Here is a 20,726-nt window from a genome sequence, read left to right as displayed (position 1 = left end):
ACACTAACTCCTCAATGCCGGGGAGGAATTGTAATTACCTGTAACTGTAAACTTGTATCATATATTCATGGAGATACTTTATCGCTTTTATACAATCCCTGTAAAGAAAAAAGTCAAATATTTAGAACAATAAATGTATTCTAATGACACAAAGCTTAAAAGGTTGAATATCCAGTAAGCAATTTGATTCGGCTGGCTAAATATTTACTCAAATGTAGATTTCTAAGATCTCCTGCTTTTAAAGCATTTAAAGGTTATGCTAATTTTCAGGTTCATACTTGTATTTTATGTTCCTACTAGAACATAGAGAACTAGAACAACTAGAGCTGTGTTGTTCAAAAAAAACTTAATTTTCCTCATACTGTCTGCCTGAATATGCCTGTTTTTACCCTCTGTGTGAAACGCTCTGTTTTAGCACATAATTGGTCATCTTTCTAAAATCCTGAGACATATTAATAGTAAAAAAAAAAGTATTATTTTACTTTTTAATTTCAGTTATTTTCTTATATCAGTATTTGTAGTAGTCATGTCTGAAAAGCCCTGCTTGCAGCAGGTACCTAGTTGCAAAAATTCTTGCATCATTTGAGAAATTTAGGGGGAGCTCTAAAATATTGCAATTTTTGGTGCCATTTATATGCGTTTAAAACATAGTGTTTCAATCCTATATTAGTGGGTTGTTGACACAGTTTGATGCATATGTTATGGAGTATCATAGCTGCTTTAAGGAATAGCTCAGTGCATAGTGTGGTCGAACGAGAGAGAGTCATGGTGGATGCGCTCAGAGCAGACAGGTGTTGGCGATCGGAGCAGAGAAGAAATTAGCAGTGAAGTTGTCAAGATGTAGTACAGTGTAGGTTTCAGTTCACTACGGCTGACTATCCCTGTAACAATGTGGCCACAATTTAGCACATGACCATACAGGGTTCAGCCATGTACTAAAAGCTTTCGACCTAGTCTATAACGTAGTTTCCTCAATGACTGAAAACAACAAGGAAAAGAAGTGAAAAGATAAATAAGATGCTCTTAAATCGATGATCCAGGTCAGATGACCCAGGGACTTCAGCATTTAAAGGGTTTGTCGAGGCTTTAGACAGCAATTTGACACTGCAAGAACTCTCATTTACCAGATGTGAAAGCTCCTGGCCCTGACGGGGCTTTTTATGCTTCGACTCTAAAGTTACCATGGCAAAAAAAGCAGCACCATCAGACCTGCGGTTGTGCCGTAGCGCTGAGCTGGGAGAATAGACAGGGAGGGATGTACGCTTCAATAGAGACGAGTCTCTCAGCAAGCTCGGATGAATAGCTGAAACTGTGCTGCATTGACTGCCAGGTCTTTTACTATGAGAGCTTGGCAATTGAGGGAATCACATAGCAGCCTTGTAAACTGGCGTCACTGAATCCTGGAACGGCAGCAGTACAAAAACCAACTAACGTCACTGTTGAGACGCAGGAACGCACAGACCCTAGTGTCAAAGAAAAGAGACCGGGAGCTGTGTGTGTGTGTGTCTGTGTGCGTGTTGTGTAGACAGCTTAAGGAAAACGACAGCGTGACAATGATAAGCGTGGAGACCAAGCTGGGTGGGATTTCATTAAAAAGGCCTACACTGGGGAGACTAATAAATTACAGAAAGCTACTTTTCTTGGTATTTTAAAGACATTAGTGCATTAAATGAGCCATTAAACGTGGCAATCTGTGAGCTCCTTTTTATTTTTTATTATTTTGGCATCAGTTTATACTAAGCCTTCATTTCTATGGTGGTTTTGCAGCGCACACTGCAACAATCTGGTACTGGTTATTGAGTCGCCATAATAAATACGCACCAAAACCCTGATTACTGGGAGCTTTTAAGGCTTAAGTCAATATTCCTGCATACTCTTTCTATTCACATTTATCCCAGTGATCCAACAAAGACATGACAATATAAAACGTGTACTGGACATGGGCACTGTTGATTTTTATGCATCATGAATCTACTCTACATGGAGCCTTTTGGTCACAATTGCTATTTACATTATATTAATCAGTGGTAGCCCTGGTGCACGTACAAGCAGTCTGTTGGGCAGCAGAGTGACATGTTTAGCCTCCCAAGAAACAAAGCAGGAGTGGTATCTGCTGGGCAGCCTAAAAAACACCAGACAATGCCAGAGATGCCTAACAGGAAGCAAAGCAGATCTGTCAAGCAGCTAGATACAATGCAGTCCCGAAGTATTTGCATATTGACGCATTTGGTATTGTTTTGGCTCAGTACTTTGGCATATTAGAGTTGAAATGAAACATTGACTGAGGTTGAAGTGCTGACTTTCTGTTTGGAAGGTTATTATTCATCATAAATTAATTTGAATTTTCCTCCCACCTGAGACTGATTCAAGGCCAGGAGATTTTAATTTCAACAAAGCATGGAAAGTTCCTCATTTGAGTCAATTTACTCTGGAAATGTTCTGGTAGAATGCTGCCTGGGAACGATCAATCCTTTTTCTTTATGCCAAGTAATCACATGGGTAATAAACCAATCTTATGTAAAGATCTGGTCAGATCTTCACCAAATCTACGCCCAATACAAAGCCTTTTCATGGAGAGCAAACAGGCAGGTCTCTCTCCTGAGCAAATCACTCTGCTTTTATGGCCGTCTTTGTGTTGGCATTCAATGAGATTGGACAAAAAAAAGGGACAAAGAGTGACCTCAGTAAAAGAAAACAGCGAACCACATTTCTCAGCCCATGCTCCACAGATCCGGGGTTAAAGGCGATGCGGGTAAAGGTCAGATAGACCAAAGGAACCAGTCCTGTGGACATCAGCTGTAGAGCTGGCTTCGGTCAAGCATTCATGTCAAAAAAACACTGAAATGTGCCTTTTGGTGTCTTAATAATCCTTTCATATGGTCGACGTGCGTATGCTGAACTAGAGTACAATGCACATTTAACCCATTCATATAAGACAAGTTAATTTTGGGTTGTCAATGTTAGAAAAGACTCCATTCTGCAGTGCACTTTCATAGCAGCACTTCTATGCAAAACCATACAAGACACAGACTTAATTAAATAGGCTACTTACCAAATATAGTTCATTTCAGTTTCAATACTCTACGTTCGGTCGTCTCGCTCACCCACATGTGGGTTCTCTTGTTCCCTCTCTCTTTGTCCATATACTTTATTTGGTCGGTTAAATGTCAATATCATTAAAGGACTGTTCTGTCCATAGTTAATTGTCATAGTCACCAAGACAGGAAATATCCAACGCATCACTCAACCCAGTTTATACCCCGGGATCGTATACCCGGGATATAACAGGGCACCTTGACAACCCTTCTTTCTAAAGTCAGCAAAGTCAGTCGGCACCAAGTTATTAACAACTTTTAGGACCTTTATCATGTATTTCAAATAGCTGGAACTGATATCTTTAATGATTTAGTTTATTGTAAATGCAGATTGGGAAACTACTAGATGTGACCTTAAATTCCACAGTGTTACAAAGGTTAGAGGACATTACTTTTTTGGGTTAGCGTACTTTTGAGGACTTAATCTCCAACAGAGTAAATTCTTTATTTTTAATAATTTTATATTTTATATTTAAATTTACTGGTCATTTGGAGGGGAGCTGTTTTTGTAAGCAAGACCAATGAGTGCATGGAAAAAGAAAACAAAATTCATTAGTCCAAAAAGGCGTGGGCTGCTTTGGAAAATGGTTGTTGTTACGATGTTTGAGGTGCATCCCGCAACTTTAAAACATTCGTTGATACATTTTGGCATATTTTCTAAATACATTTGGTATATTTTATAGACAACACTAGACTCATAAAAGTTTATAAGCTATGCTTAATTCTGAATTGTTTTGCGGACGCAGGGGACTTTAAAAGACAGACATCTTTTTTGGTGATTTAACTAAGGTATATTATATTACAAAAACTAATATTTGCCATGATATAATCAGTGACTTAACAAGACTAAATTAGCCTGTGTTATTTTCAGTATGTACATGGGACAAATTCTATCCCAGTTCAAATTGGGTTGGGATATAGGCTACGTACTCTTGCCTATACACAGAGCCTTTCAATAAACAGATGACTGATGTATGTACTGCAATGCACAGGGGAGATTAGATTAGGCCTTCTGTCCTTCCCCCATCTCCCCTCCTCTCCTCCCAGTACTGTCTTCTGGTATTGAATTAGCCACATTCACCAGAAGGAGCTGCTGAAACCTAACAATATTAACAGGATGCTATCTCAGCACTGATTCAAGCTGCAAATGCCATTGCTTATAATAAATACAGGAAGTGCAAGCAAGAGCACCACGTGCTCGGAAGCTGGTCGTCACTCCTCAAGTGTTTCACATTCACTTCCACAAACTGGAACCGATTCGCACTGCCACAAGTGAAACCATCAATTTTGCTGCTTGATGCAAACAGCAGTCCAAAGAGGAGTTTATTGATTTAAAAATACATAGAATTTAGATCTAAACATATCAGCCATGGGGCAAATCCAATATTGAAATAGCATTCATTGAATTAGTCTATGCCATTTCCTTCTCATATGCCGTTTGGGTTTGAAAACACCTGCACACTCACAAAGGAAAACTGTTGTCCATCAGTCACCCGAGTCATCCTTAACATAATGTCAGCGTAGTCATAAAGAAAAAATTAGATTAGGCTCAGAAGAGGCTTGTCTTATTCAATGAAACCAGTTATGGTTAAAAAGAAAAAAATGATTTAACATTATTTGGAAGCAAAAGGCATCGCAAAGTAATAAACAACATCTTCTTCAAGGAGAATTCTCTCTTCTGTGACAGATACAATACAAGCCTGACAAGTAAGATGATTTTACTGCAGACTGTTAAAGCTAAAGTAGGTAGAATTGGAGCACATATACAGTAGGGCATGAGACAGGTAATCTGAAAAAAAAATCATGTGCCTCTGTGTCCTCCGGTGTTCCTAATGGCATCTGCAAGATTTCACAGAACGGAGGAAAACGGAGCCTTGCCATCTCTGAGCAGCTGTCAATCACTCGCAAACTCCGATCAAATGGTCAAACTAGGCAGCGCTGATCAAATATGAATCAATATTCTGTTACTGTAATGCCTATTTCTCTCCTCAAATGTTTTCAGAAACATCTTGTAGTGTACTGTTTAGCTGTAAAATGAGAAAGTTTGTGACCTGGCAGCTGTGTTGAGATCAGTTGAGGAAATGCCAAGCACCGCCCACCAATGACGCCAAAAACATTCTGCCTACTGCAGGTTTAGTTGAAGTCAGTAGATTTTCTCTTTAAAGAGCAGCGAACAGAACTTATTGTTCATCTCTGAACCTTTGACTCGCTGTGGTGTGAATGAATTTGTATTCTACAAACTCAATAAAAAGTTTAACCTTGTCACAGTAGGAATTCTGAACTCTACATGTGGTAACTATTGCTTTTTTTCAGAAATATTATCATAGCTTTTTTTATCCAGCTCAGTTCCACAGTACTTTTGTTTGTGCCAAAACCTTTTGGAGTATATAAAACATATATAACGTACAATCACACACTGAAAGATGAGATTCATGGAATGTTTTGTTCGATTTTTTCCAAAAGACACATAATTTGGAAGCAAACTTTGAGAAGAAAAACAGAGTGGAAAGAATGCGTTACAATGAGAGAGACCATTGTTTCCAGTTGGTGTGGCCAGCCACATCCCCATTTCAGGTTTCATAACTGGATCCGCTCCATCCTGTATAACTGCAGAGCTGTAGGGCCCCATCTGTATGCCCAGCCCCTTCCCTCCACCACCATCACCAACCACCGCCAATAAGAAAACCATAATTATCCCTGAGTACGCCAGCCAGCTTACTACCGGCACCGCCACTCAAAGAGAAACCTCAACATCTGCAAGCAGAGAGCTGTTTACGCAGCTAAACAAAACTGCTGCAACAGAAACGGGTTGCAGCTGAAGATCAGCTTGATGATGGTTATTTTCCAGGCTGAGACCATAAAGCCCTGGCTGCTGGCAAGGCCATCTGGTGCATGTTTCCTACAATCTACTGTCATAAGTAGTGTTGTTTCACACTGTAAATACACCCACATAACAGCACTGTTTGACCATAAGCGCAGTTTGAACTTCATTGTTGGAGGTTCACAAAAAAGAAATCTAGAGGGAATGTGATGTATACAATGCAGAGAGGTCTAATGTATTGGGATGCACGTAGCCTAAATATTACAAGCGTGGGTGACAAAATCAATTTGATTGCATGTTTCTATTTATTCCTGTCGCTCGCTTTGATTGAAAGCGCTACAACGGACGAGGAACGGGATTGGTGAAGTTGAATTACAAACACCTAAATAAGGTAACAGCTGGCTGGAGGGAGATCGTCTGAAAGTTTACATAGGCTACTGTTGGCTGTATTGCATGTCATTTTCAGTAAATATCACAATGTAAAACATGTGTTTTCTGTTTAAAAAACACAAACGTCAGAAGAGAGCAAGTACTACTCACCCATCTAGTGGTTACGTCTCTAGTCTGATCTTGACCGCACAGCTGATAGGTACGTGGTTTGTTTACATCATATTTAACAGAGTGTCTAATGTCTATTCTGTAAAGAAGACACATCAAGGTTGATTTTATTCATCATTATAATAAAGTATTAGTTCTGCGTTATTATAAAAAAAAAATATAAGCTGTATATCTATGGGGTTCAGTGAGCCCCCTGAACCAACGCAAACTGCGCCTGTGTGTTTGACCTTCGCTGTCAAACATCAGAAGCTAACATGCGGAACATCAATAGCGTTTACACTGCAATGTATAAATACATAGGTTTACAAAGAAGCCTACAGTGCTTACTAGAGAGGACCTTTGATGCTACCGAAGCATGGATTAAGTATTCCCTACATGCAATTGCCAGGCATTAGAAGGAAACATATTCCATGATGGTCGTCCTCATTAAACACATTCTCTGTTATCTTTGGGAAGCACTGACAATGGAGGCCCCGCCAGGAACGAGCAACACTGCAAAGGGCTTCAGCTTTAGGAAAATCCCTGTAGTGCTGTAATAGTTTGACCTGTAAACCAATTCTTCTCTATGGGTGTGTGTGACGCTCCACATTACCACCACACCCTCATCTGTCAGCTGTGATTACTGACCTACATCCTGTGGCCCGGTCACTGAGAGATGCAACCTTATGATGGAAAACACACGAGAGAGATGTCTCCTCTATTTCTGTGACAATGGGATACACAATAAGGTTTTACTCATGTGTAGCTGATTTACTCAGTAAACATATAGAGAAAGTTGACTAATCGATCATACAGTAAAATGCTTTAAAGTGCAGTGGACCTTTGCCTCTTCTGACTTTAAATCTGTTACTTGCCCATTGTGTGTGTGTGTGTGTGTGTGTGTGTGTGTGTGTGTGTGTGTGTGTGTGTGTGTGTGTGTATACACTCCGTCTGTAGTTATATTTTAGATTCTCAATATTAGCTCATGAATGTTTGAACAACAGGGTGAGGTCTTGTTCCACATCAAATATAAATTAAGGTTAATGGAGTCTTGACAGCAGTGATCTACACTCCACATTGACAACAGAATTATATACTATCTATGACACAATACCACAAGGCAAATGGGAGGTAACTAATTGGCTTTTATACATACTCTATAACTCATACTATAGCTTGCATTGTTATTTTTGCATTAGGCCTACTCCAGACTATATGGCAATGTCTAGAAACCAAATTTGGCAGGGGCAACCTAGATTATATCACATCTCTGCTGTTTGTGTCAACTGACTACTCAAGGTTAAATTAGTCTATAATATGAATGGACCCTGCCTGTATTGCTAAGATGTGATTCAAATTAAAAGTTGATATAAAGTTGCCTCACACATTACAAACACAAAAGGTGACCTTATGTAAATATTCCACGATTTATATAGCAATCCTGATGTAATTTGGTCTGTTGGCTCTATAAAGAAATACCTATAATAAGCAGGTAATTCGGGTATCACACCTAGAGTATTCCAACAATGTTGAGTATTTTTTTAACAGGCTCTTCATGGACAACACTAATGAAGAAATCATCTTTGGTGTATAATTTGGCTAAATGCTTTTCTATTTCTTGTGCAAACACATCAATAAGAATTAACATAATTACTCCATAGTATTCCTGTAGTGCTCTTTCTATTTTTATGCATCGTATGTTCCACCAACTTGATTAAAATATCACTGTTATATACATACGGTATTCCTACATATTCTCTGCATCACAGCAATATCGTAGAATATGTAGGATTATGTGCGAATAATGTGCATGCCACAGAGAATATTAGTAAAATGATACCACAATATGTTTATATGTTCATCATTAAATAATTCTGCTAAACAATACACTGTATGTAGCTTACTGTCCAATGTATGCATTTTTCCTTTGTTCCTTCCACTGTGGATAAGGTCATGTTGTCTTCATATTAGAAGTGGGGGAAAAAGAAAATCGATACAGCATAGTATCGTGATATTTTGCTGGGCAATATTGTATCGATACACAGACGTTAAGTATCGATCTTTTATTATATTAAATATGAATCTTTTAACAGTTCGGCCGCTATTCTGTCTTTCAGAGGTAGCAGGCTCAGTCATAACGCTAGAGTGGACTAGTATCATATTGGTACCAACCATGTCACGTTAAATAACGCTCCAAAGTTACGCAAATTTTTGCAGAGGAAAAACTGCCATGGCAATTTTCAAGGGGGTCCCTTGACCTCTGACCTCAAGATATGTGAACGAAAACTCTGAGATGAACAGAGTGAAAACTGTATGGTTGACAGTTTTTGCAGGTAAAAAAGGTTAATAAATCACAATATATCGCAATATATATTATCGCAATACTCAGCATATCACAAAATGTTTAAAATTGCAATAAGATCATATCGTGAATTAAGTATCATAGTAATATCGTATCGTGGAGTGATTCTCATGCCTATACTTCATATGTGCTACTACTGAATATCAATTCTCTGCAACAACGCTACTAAAAAAAAGAAATCCTACCTGCATTGACAGTGATGAGTAATTCATAGTTTATACAGCTGTGGTCCATAGCACGGGACAAACAAGACCAACAATTCCCACACAGCTTTTACTGAAACACAAAACAGCCATTCTCATACTGGCCAATCTGAAGTTCAAATAAAGTGTGCATTAGTATGACATTAAACTAAAGCTTTCAGAATGAGGGGATTAAAATTCCCCTGAGTGAGTCCATACGCAGACTGTGACTTCATCCCCAGCAATATTTTATTCTTGTGTGAGGATATATCAAATGATGCCGCTATGATAGCATTCCAGCTCATTGCTGCATACCATCTCTCCTCTCTTCCTGCAGTATCCAAGGTCTCCAAAAGAATCATTGCAAACAGAGTGACAAAATATTATGTAAATAAAAACCGGCTAGGGCTTAAAACAGGATTTTAATGTCTGCCTCTCGCAAGGCTATATCTGTCACCTTTTAGCAACACATTCCAGCATTTGAGATTCTGATTAGATTTTTAATTGGAAATGTACAATGCTAAAATTACCATTTAAGCAGCATATACTGGAAGCATATTACAGCGGGAAAAGGTAAAAGCCACAGAAATGGTGCAGGTACTGTAGCTTCAGTGTTTTGCTAAAGTGTGTCACTTTTTTTCCATGTCGTCTTATTTTCTTTACTCCAGCTGTTGCATACATTTGCAAAGCTCCAAATGTGACGGTTTACCGGGGGAACATCCGAACAGACAGGAGGACTCCTACAAACTGCTTTTAACATTGTACAGAAATTGCTCATGCAGTGCTTGTGGGTGGGAAGCCAGGAAGGATGCACTTGTACATTGTTAGTCAAAGCATATGTATGCAGAGGAGGGGGAATCTGGAGGGAGTAGTGTTAACCTCTGTACATGTAACTGGTCCAATCTACATAAAATTAGAGATGCACCGATCGATTGACCACCGGTCAAAACCGGTTGGTTCAGCTGATCACCTCTGACCTGTGACCGGCCAATTAGTATCATATATCTGATTTTTTTTTGCTGGTCAAATTTACACACGGGCCGCATAATGGTTTTACATCGCGCACACACAGCGGCACACACTCTATCATCACAGCCACACACACACAAGTACGTTTTTCAGTGCGAGTAAAGAAGAAAAAAAGCTTGCGATTTGTAACACCTGCCAGTCCAAAAATAAGCTGTGGAGGGACAACCTTTAAAACATTTGGAACAACCAACTGATGTGACTGTCTATTATGAAAATACAATTGAATTCCAATTTTCAATAAAAGAAAGGTTACAAAAATGTTTTTGTATGCTGTCAATTATAGTTCTTAGAACGAGAGAAAATTGGCAAAAATCGGCATCAGCGGGTCATACTTTTAAAAAAATCGGAATCGGTCAAGAAAATTGCAATCGGTGCATCTCTAGATAAAATTATATGTACCTTTTATTTGAATCTGGAAAAATGGCAAAAATGCTCTTTGCAACCATATTTATGCCCTTGTTTGACTATAATGGTAATCTGTAATACTGTATACACATGAAACACACATGATACAGAATTTAAACTAAGTATACAATGCTGTCCGCCATGATACTCTGAGCTTTGAGAAATAATTTAAGCCCTATTGTACCTTTATGCCAATAGGTTATTGGTGTTCTTTGTCCATGCTTAGACATACAGGATTTTGCATTAACATTGTAAGGGCTCCAAAAAAACATACCAAAAATGCTACCAATATGTTTCAACACAGAAACTTTACAGTTAAAAGGAGATGAGAATGTGTATTTAGTGGTTTAATTTGGCTTCAAGTATCTACTTCTTCAGTGCAGACTCGGGAGGACATTGGGTGTGCGAGCAGGGAGGAGTCAGCTTGTCTGCATAGGCTAACAGCTGCCTGGCTCGGACTCAAACATCGAGGACCAGTGAGTGTTGTCCAACACACCCTGTCCACACGCACTTACATACACTACACCATCCAGCCAGAGCCAAACAACACGGTTCAGGCACAGTTCCTGATGGCAGCCAACAGTTCTATTACGAGAGGGGGGGAGGTGACAAGATTTTCAGCAACGCTCTCCCATCCCTCAAAAAACTACTGATAAGTTGACCTTGAGCCCTTAAACCCTAAGTGCCCCAGCAGCGTAGCTCAGAGGCCATCAGTATAAAACAGTGGCTCAGTGATTAGCAGCGTTGCATCACAGTGTTGAGTTTCCTCTCATGCCAAAAGACAAGCACGTTAGGCATTAGATATTATGAATACTCCTGTCGCTACTCTTGATCAAGGCACGAGCTTCAGTACTAGAGCTGGTCCATGGGCACTGAGCTATGACTGCTGGGTGATTCTAGTTAGAATAGGTCTAATTGATAGGACAGATTTCCCTATAAAGGTCAGTAAAATATTATAAATAGGGTTGTCAAAGTTAACGCCACTAATTTCTTGAAGGCATTAACACAATTGATCTTTCGGAGGAGGTTGTAGCCGGTTCAGTTTTAAAGCTAGAGTGATACTGGTATCATATGAAGCTAGAAAAACCTAAGGAATCCAGTGGTACCAACCATGTCATACTAACTTGTTGTGAAATAACGCTACAAACTTGCACTAAATTTTGGGGAGGAAAAACTGGCATGGCCATTTTCAAATGGGTCCCTTGACCTCTGACCTCAAAGTGAATGAAAATGGGTTGTATGGGTACCAACGAGTCTCCCCTTTACAGACATGCCCACTTTATGATAATCACATGCAGTTTGGGGCAAGTCATAGTCAAGTCACCACACTGACACACTGACAGCTGTTATTGCATGTTGGGCTTGAGTTTGCAATGTTATGACTTGAGCATATTTTTTATGCTAAACGTAGTACCTGTGAAGGTTTCTGGACAATATTTGTCATTGTTTTGTGTTGTTAATTGATTTCCAATAATAAATATATACATACATTTGCATAAAGCAAGCATATTTGTCCACTCCCATGTTGATAAGAGTATTAAATACTTGAAAAATCTCCCTTTAAGGTACATTTTGAACAGATACAAAATGTGTGATCAATTTGCAATTAATCGCAATTAATCGTGGACAATCATGATTAATCGCGATTAAATATTTTAATCAATTGACAGCACTAATTATAAACAGTTTGAGTTTCCCATGAGCTTAACATTTAAAACACAGCTGCCTTACCACAAAGTTGATCAAGTGACTCCCTGGTGTAAATGTGGTTAATTGCATGAATAGCTGTGCTAAGAAAAATAACATGTGTAACAGGGAAAAGAATTGCTGACTGTATGTGCTATAAGCGTTGCATGGAACGGCACATTCTCCTAAGCCTTCAATTACAGCTGTGTGGCAGCAGAGAGGTCAGCCGGTCGGAGTGACGCACGAGTAGCACGGAGGGATCTCATTACCTCAAATGCCTCCTGGGAACTCTGGATGACTGGAGTGGATGGAGCCTGAGGATTTAACTAATAGCATCCTTGTCGCTTTTCTGAGTGTCTTCATTAGCACTCTTACCATTTGTGTTTCTGTGCGGCCTTTTCATACAACTGACCAACTTGTGTTAGTTGAGCCTCTTTACTCCACCTCATGGTGGTCAATGGCACGCTACTCTTCGTGGCTCTCAATGGAGGCCTTGTCTGTGGCAGCCTTACATACGGCCACGGCTAGAGTTGCACGTTTTGTAAAAGCCACCCCCTATGTTTTGCCACTGCGAGCCAAGGAATGTGCCGGGAAGCATCGCTGTTGAAGAGCCACAGTTAGGAATGTCTGCAGGCAGCAGCACCCTTCCTGGGGCTTCTGCGGCTGAGTGGGAAGTTTTTGGCTAAGTTGGGTGAAGGCGAGGTTACTCCCACTTGATTTCTCAAAGGGACTGGCTTGAGATGACTGGAGTTTCACTGCAGCCCCTCCCAAATATGAGTCACAGTTTCACTCCGTGCTGCATATAAATAAAGTCATCCAGGTGTGAAGACTCATCTTATGTTTTGAGGGTATGCCAGAACTACAAAGGATGATATTGTCTGTTAACAGGGGCAATGGATGGCTATATATCACTCAAAAAAGAGCTAACAAATGTCTAGATATCATATGTAGTTCGTGAACAGAGAGATAACACTCCCTAAAAACAATGCTGATTCAAACTATAGCTTGGACTGGGCATCACAGTTCAGTACTTTTTTAGGTGCTTAGATGCAACAAATCCCATGACAATACCAAAACCAACAATGCGTTAGTCCTTCTCTCAGTCTTTCTGACTTCCCCAGCCTGTCTGTGGCTCTCATTTGTTCCTACTGAAGACATCAAGATTAAGAAACAAAACATACACTTTCATTTCCAAAAATGGCTCAGTAACTTCCTAAAACAGCTGGGCGCGGTAGATTTTAGCAAATGTTTCTCAAACAGCAGTAAAGGGTGTATTTGGTGACAGTGTTCAGCAGCATATTTGGAACGCCAGTGAGTATTTACGGTGCCTGAACAGAGTATGTGGGACTGACTCAAAATAAACTGCAGTGCTCAGGTTCATTGTAATAAAAGAAAATGTCACCCAGTGCAAGCGTGCAGCTCATTAATGTGCTTTTAATAGTTTTGGGATAACAATGGAGGTCTGTGACAGAGAGGAATAAGCTACATCAAGCCAAACAATACTTGTTTGACCAATTAATAAAGTGCTCCATGGATGACGTATTTTTGTAGGCCAACCAGGAACTTAGCATCGCCCTGGTTTCCTCGACAAAAAGCCAACGGGATTTTTCCAATGGATTTTGGATTATTGTAGTCAAAGTCAGCTTGGAAGACACTGGGATCTCCTAATTCACTAAAACCACCAATACCATAACCTTCCAAATCACCACTGCCCACCTTGTATTGAGACACACACACACACACTTGTCTGATCTCCTTGTTCCTTATTCTACCTCTCGACCACTCCGATCCTCAAATCAACTCATCTATCCCCCGCTCCTACAGCAAAACAAAAGGTGATCGTGCCTTTGCCGTCTTGAACTGAACTCCCCCAGTCTATCAGAGCTGCTGAATCTTTGGACTAACCCATATCTATAGGGAAGCCTTTTATAGATCTCATCGCTGTCATGTGTGTTTGTTCGTTTTAGTTTGGTCTGTCTCTCATTGTTCTGTTTTATTTATGTGTGAAGTACTTTGAAACTGCGTGTTTTAAAAAGTGCTATATATATATAAAGCTGTACTTACTTACTTTCTTGCATCACATCATAGGCTAGGCTTCATCTGAAAGAGGAACAGAGAGAGCTTTTTGTTCAGACCTGTTAGCAATCATTGAACTAAATTACATTTGCTACACAGTACAGAGTAGCTGTCTATGAAGAAATGGAAAATAACAACTTCCGAAGCATGCGTGTGTGGCAAATCCCAAACCACGGAACACATCATGAGATGTAGCCAAGCTCCACAATGTACCAAAGATGACCTGGCCGAACCAAATGCTGCTGCGCTCGCCAGCGCCAACCGCTAGGAAGACGTGATATAGAAGATGGCTGGACACGAGGAAGAAGAAGTAGCTGATTTTCATTGTACATGTGTTACAAACTGTAAAATGTAGTACAGCTGCAACAATTAACAGATTAATCACTTAGTTGTCAACTATTAAATTAATTGCCAACTACTTTGACAATCGATTAATAGAGTATTTCTTAAAGGGAAAAAAAGGAAAAATTCTCTGTTTCCAGCTTCTTAAATGTAAATATTTTCTGTTTTTCTAACTGCTCTATGACGGTAAACTGAATATCTTTGAGTTATGGACAAAACACGACCTTTGAGGACGTCATCTTGGACATTTTTCACCATTTCCTGACATTTTATAGACCAAAAAACGAATCGATTAATTGAGAAAATAATCAACAGATGAATCAACAATGAAAATAGTCGTTAATTGCAGTCCTAAAATGTAGCATGTCTAAGCAGCCTCTGCCAACGTGTTGCAGACGTGTGCGTGTGTCTGACTGCTAATTGATCTGTAGCAGATTGCACCATGTTTTAAGACAGGAAGTTTCAGAATACTGTAAGTGAAAACGATTTTATCCCTCCCACTCTTTTTGCACATTTCACCTTTCTACTTTCCTCTCTCTCTGTGCCTTTCTTAATTTCTCCAAATCTGAATGCATTTCTACAGAGCGCTAACGTCAAACAAGCTCACGGGTTTTCAATGCTCAGAGAGCTCTCGAGTGAAGGCCAGCCGTACTGTGACATGCAGTCGACCGCACACCGTCTCACTTCCTTAGCGACTGTGACTCATTTCCCTAACAACACAGCAAGGCCAGCTTCATAAAAAGGGAACCTGCAGCCGCTGCACAATTAGTCACAGATGGATGCTGTTATGAAAGCAACCACTGACTTTAAGTTATGTCAGGGCAAACAGTGATCTAGTTGGGATAGATAAGCACAGATACAGATAAGAACCAAATATTTATTATTGATTATGGGCACATGGTTTCTGCCCTTGTAATGAGCAGTAAGTGTCTCTTAAAGGCTGTAAAAGTGAAATCCTCTTCTCATATACTGACAAAATGAGAGGGATGTAGCCCGAGTACATAACACAAACCATTTCTGCTCAGAAAAAACATTTTTGTGTAATTCTTGTATCAACTGTAAGACAGGATAACATCACGGTATCGGCTAGCTAGCCATCATTAATGAATGTAATAGCATCCTTTTAACTATACGACATCTGAGCCTAAAGCTTTGGGTCGCTCCACTGGACCACTGCATCCAAATGGTGACAGCAGTAGCCCGTGTGACAGCCTCACAAAGGACGCAGTGAGTGTGCACGCTGGGTGGCGCAGCAACAGAAACCGGATCTTTTAAAGGCAGTTGGTGCCATGGCAAGGTCAACAGGAGGACGCCTCAGCAAAATGAAGAAGTGATTAATTTCATTATAATTTATTAAATTAAATGATTACCATTAATCAAACTAAGTTGTACTTGTAAATGTCACTCACGCCGCTGTTATCTCCCTGTGATCAGTGTGTGCAGGTCTACACTTCAATGCTGATTCTACAAAAACAACAGGACTATGATGTGGAACTGTAGCATCTGGGGGTAAATGGCACGACATTGTTTAAGATCCTCCTCAAAGAAGCAATTCAAGAAATCTCTACCATATATCACCACTACTGCAGTGCCAAATTCTCATCAACCAGGATGATACTGTGCTAAATTCATGTATTTTTCTCCATATTGCGGATGCAGTATAAATAGTGCAACAGGTTAGACAGTGATTCTTCCATAAATCGTATTAGGTTGACGCCAGGAAACTGCACATATGCTTTTGTTTAACCTCTCTATGATGCTTTATAGCAAAAATATCAGACATATCTTGGCAGTTGTCAATCGGTCTAGTTAATTCCTCATCAAATATGAATCAGATACAGGCTAATAGAGTTTAAAGTACTTGACAGGCTCCATTTGAGAAACAAATCCGCAAAATTCTTTTCAGGAGTAGATGAGAATTGCTTCGGATGCTGGCGTACTTGTACACCCACAGCCGTATGTTTTTGTCCTGAGGTTTTAAAACATTCTAATACCCTTTAAAATATATGTGGCACAGTTATTGATCCCAACCCTTTGGCGGCCATATTCGGGGCGGTCCCCGTGGACTGAAAAATCACAGCTAACCAAGCTATAGTTGCGGCCCTCTCTACAACACTTGCTTGACGACTGCCACACCATCTCATAAACCCAGCTGTCATTATGGAGAGCAGTGCTGTAAAGCTAGCAGACGGATGTTGATGAAACCTAGTAAAGTCCAGTGAAGAAAGAATCAGATTTCAATCGGCTTTATTTTAGTCAACACTGATCCATCAAAATATGCCGGACTCAACCCCCGATAACGATCCTTACGATCGGTTCGGGCAGTTTGAATTGTGCCGTCCAGCCTCTATCCGGTTGCATATCCCCCTTTTTATCTCAGGGTCTCCACTGTATTCATTAGATAGGTCATCTACCAGAGAGCCAATCCTGGCTAATCATTCATTAACCGGCCGAGCACAATGAGTGGCTTGTTGAAGCAGCAAAGTGCCGCAAGCCTCCCTGTGACATGCAAACACTATACACATTTCTGAAAGAGTGAATGCACATTCTCATACAATACAGACACAAAATAGCATCCAAGCATCAAGTGCAGACCGCTGTGTGTGTACCAACTAAATACTTATTCAGTATTATTAATTAAAAATGAAGACTCACCAAAAAATCCATCAAAATGAGTAATCACAGAGATTCTTCGTGCCTGAGAGCTGTTTACCTGCTGTACTGCAAATTCCTCTTTTCATTTAGTGTCCTCAGTTACTAATGTCTTTCACAGGTAAGCTGTTTTTCAGTTCTAAAGTGAGTTCTGCAAACTCCGCGTCTCAATGGCACTTCTCCAGATGGGATGCTCTCATAAGCATTACATAATGTCCTTGAACCACAGCAAGCACAAAAAAACACTGAAATTGAAATGGGGGGGGGAAAGAGAGACAGCACGACACCCACACATCTGCACCATCCACACTCAAAGCGAACATTCACAGGAGGCATGCCTCAGCTCACGCTGGCTGCGGGGTATTTCAACATTCGACACAGCGTTCAATCTACAAGCAAGCCGCACAAGATTACTTCATATGTATCCCATGAGAACCAATTCATTTTGCGGCCAACACTTTATCTCATCCCAGTGCATTATAGGCATATTATTCAAGATTTAGGATCTGAATGTGTGATGGATTTGATCTTTTTGGTTATAAATAAATGATTCACATCGAGTGTGTGCCTACATTGAAAAACATTTTCTCGCCAAACTGCTGAAGGCAGATTGTAATTAGTGTTTTCACAAAAGGGGCTGTGGGCGGGGAAGGTGCCCAGGAAATGGAACAATTTAACAGACAATAGGGTGAAGAGGCATTTCTCTAATGGCACTCCAGAGCATCCCATCTCAGCGCCACTGATCCTCTCCAAACAGTAGAAGTAAAAGAGGGCACGGCCTTTTATGGCCCCTCAAGAGCTTTCCTGAGCAAGATACATTAGCAGTCTCGAACAAGTGTGACTGAAAATTAGAGGTTAGATGGTGTCAATAGAATATAGGATGAAAACACAATACATAATTAATATCTCAACTTTGTATACAAACAAGGTGCTATAGTGCTACCAGTTATTGTAGCATGAAAAATCTAAAAAGATGAAAAACAATGTCACTATAGATGCAACTTAGGGCTGCACAATTAATCAAATATTAATCACGATGACGATTTTAGCTTCCCATAATTAATTGAACATGATCGCCTGTGATATTGACGTTTAAAATGTGCGTTCTGCTCATAGAAAACTCTGCTGCATATCAAATCAAGCGCTTCCTAAACTAACAGCCAGTCACCAGCCAGGTGATCGAGATGTTTTGGCTTCACTTTTGGGTATAGATATTATCTATACAACCAATGAGTGTATGATTAAATTGAGATCATAAAATTGTTTATCTAGATGTTAATGTTGCTAATTTTGCTCTCGAAGTGCACCAGATTGAAGCATTTCACTTTTAAAATGTAGCTAACAAAAGGGTAGGGTAAATATTCCTGTATTTTTTCATATTGCATTATATATAGCAGAAAAAATATATTACAATGTCAGTTTTTTTCAAATTGTGCAACCCTAATCTGAAAGCAGTGCTCTCTTTTATTTTAATGTGAAAGAGCAATAACAATATATTCAAGTTTCCACTTGACCCAGCCAACATGCACTCGAAATAACCCCAGACACGGTAATAAGATCGAAACTCCACAGAAATGAATGCTAACCACTGAGTCACTATTGCCCCAAGGGATAGTCAGTTCCTTGGAAATGTTGTATATACTTTTGTTAATCGGTGCCTTTCAAAAATTGTGTAATAGATTTCTGTCACAATGCGTTAAATAGAAAATTAATAACCAGGTGTTGCATCCTCCAGACACAGATAAAGCCATTTGTAACACCTTCATTTCAAACAGGGAATGTCTTTGTATTGGCTGCACAAATGATGATTTGTGTGTTATATTAGGAGGAGAATACTCATGCAATCAATTGTTTTTGCTATTATACATTTGTTTTCAATTTAGACATTTGTAGAAATTTGATTTTACTGCAACATGGCTTGTTATCTATCTGACTAGTTTATAGGGCTTTAGGATGGTACTGACAATGGGGAACGTGTGAAGTCTTTTTTCCACAGTCAGCTATGATTTTATGTTTATGATTCTTTAAGTTTAAGTTACTGATTTTAGCAGCATGATTTTGCATGGTTGCAAACTGACAAAGAGTCTTGTCTTTCAAACTGTCAAGAGGTTAAAGCTAGAAAAATAAGCATTCAACATGAAGAAAAATAAGAAAAAGTCTGCTCACAGATTCCATTGGACAGTTAAAACAGTGAGATTGAGTCTCCCGCAGATTTGATGACGTCAATGACAGAAACCTTTGAACTTTGAGTGACTTTAGAGAGCCCGCTCCCAGTGGCGTCCTGCTCGTATTCCTTATTTTCCTACAGTGGGGAAGCTTCCTACGATTTCACAGCACAATATGAGGGAAATCCTGGGAGTGAGAGATGTAGAGAGATGGAGAGAGGCATCACCCAAGTAAAGGTCATCTCCGCCCTACACCCTAGCCTCACACGCACAGACCAGTAGGTATTGACCTGAGGTTTGGCTCACTTTAAATAGATCAAACAAGCTTAAGCACTGCAAAAACAATCCAGACATTTTGGTGGAAATGAATCACTGACAGATGATCTGATGACCAATGTTTTTGCTCTGATCTCACACCTGTATGCATGTTAAAAACGTGACACGTGTTGTCAAAAATGAATTATGATTACATTGTGTCAGAAATAAATTTGAGGTGATGTTTGAAGCTAAAAGTGGACCTCTGTGTCTCCTTATACAACTCAACAACGGCATCGCAAAATCACTCTGTACAAGCAACATTAGGGCTGCACGATTATGGCCAAAATGATAGTCATGATTATTTTGATTAATATTGATATCAAGATTATTTATCACAATTATTCATTCATTCATTTTAGCGACAACATAATATTCTTGCACTTTCACTTTAAGATAAAGTCACTGCTTTCCCTTCCATGCTGTGCTACATTCCTGCTAATCTACAAATTAGGGTTGCACAATGTTGTAAAAACTGACATTGTAACATATTTTTTCTGCTATATATATTGCAATATGAAAAAATAAAGAAATATTTACCGTACCCTTTTGTTAGATACATTTTAAAGTTAAATGCTTCAATCTGGTGCCTTTCCAGAGCAAAACTAGCATCATTGAGATCTAGATAAACAATTTTATGCTCTCAATTTAATCATAAACACATTGGTTGTATAGATAGTATCTATACCCAAAAGTGAAGGCAAAACATCTTGATCACCGGCTGGTCGCTAGCTGTTAGTTTAGGAAGCGCTTGACCTGATATGCAGCAGAGTTTTCTGAGCAGCACATTTTAAACGTCAATATTGCAGGCGATCATGTTCAATTAATTGTGGGAAGCTAAAATTGTGATCGCGATTAATACTTGATTAATTGTGCAGCCCTACACAACATTGTTTTTTCTGTTAAGTTAGATGTCTCTCTTAATTTGCATTGAAAAAGCAGCACAGGAAAAGAGAAAGAGTATTTCTAACATGCATGTCAAAGGCTGTGCTGTGGAAGGATTAGTGCTGATCTCTGGCTGGAAGCACCAGAGTCTGAGTTAATGAGTCCGATTAGTCC

At 39.6% G+C, this 20,726-nt stretch overlaps 1 protein-coding gene across 9 annotated transcripts in view; it reads right to left on the bottom strand.

Moving 5' to 3' along the window:
* The window catches only part of adcy7 (adenylate cyclase 7), a 62,101-nt gene that overhangs the window by 35,498 nt on the left and 5,877 nt on the right, over window positions 1–20,726 (bottom strand). For 2 of the 9 annotated variants that reach the window (XM_037746147.1, XM_037746172.1), the window contains exon 2: window positions 14,182–14,217. The exons of 1 other annotated variant lie outside the window; for it this stretch is intronic. The gene's annotated coding sequence lies outside the window, so the exon portion shown is untranslated. Of the gene's footprint in view, window positions 1–5,512; window positions 5,534–7,101; window positions 7,178–14,181; window positions 14,218–17,190; window positions 17,298–20,726 lie in introns of those variants that run through there. 6 more of the 9 variants (XM_037796818.1, XM_037796812.1, XM_037796802.1 and 3 more) reach the window with 6 other exon arrangements.

This window comes from Sebastes umbrosus, chromosome 2 (genome assembly GCF_015220745.1).
Source record: "Sebastes umbrosus isolate fSebUmb1 chromosome 2, fSebUmb1.pri, whole genome shotgun sequence".
In the NCBI taxonomy this organism is placed as follows: Eukaryota; Metazoa; Chordata; class Actinopteri; order Perciformes; family Sebastidae; genus Sebastes; species Sebastes umbrosus.
The sequence above is the reverse complement of the archived record's forward strand: the minus strand, read 5'-3'. Positions and strand labels throughout refer to the sequence as shown.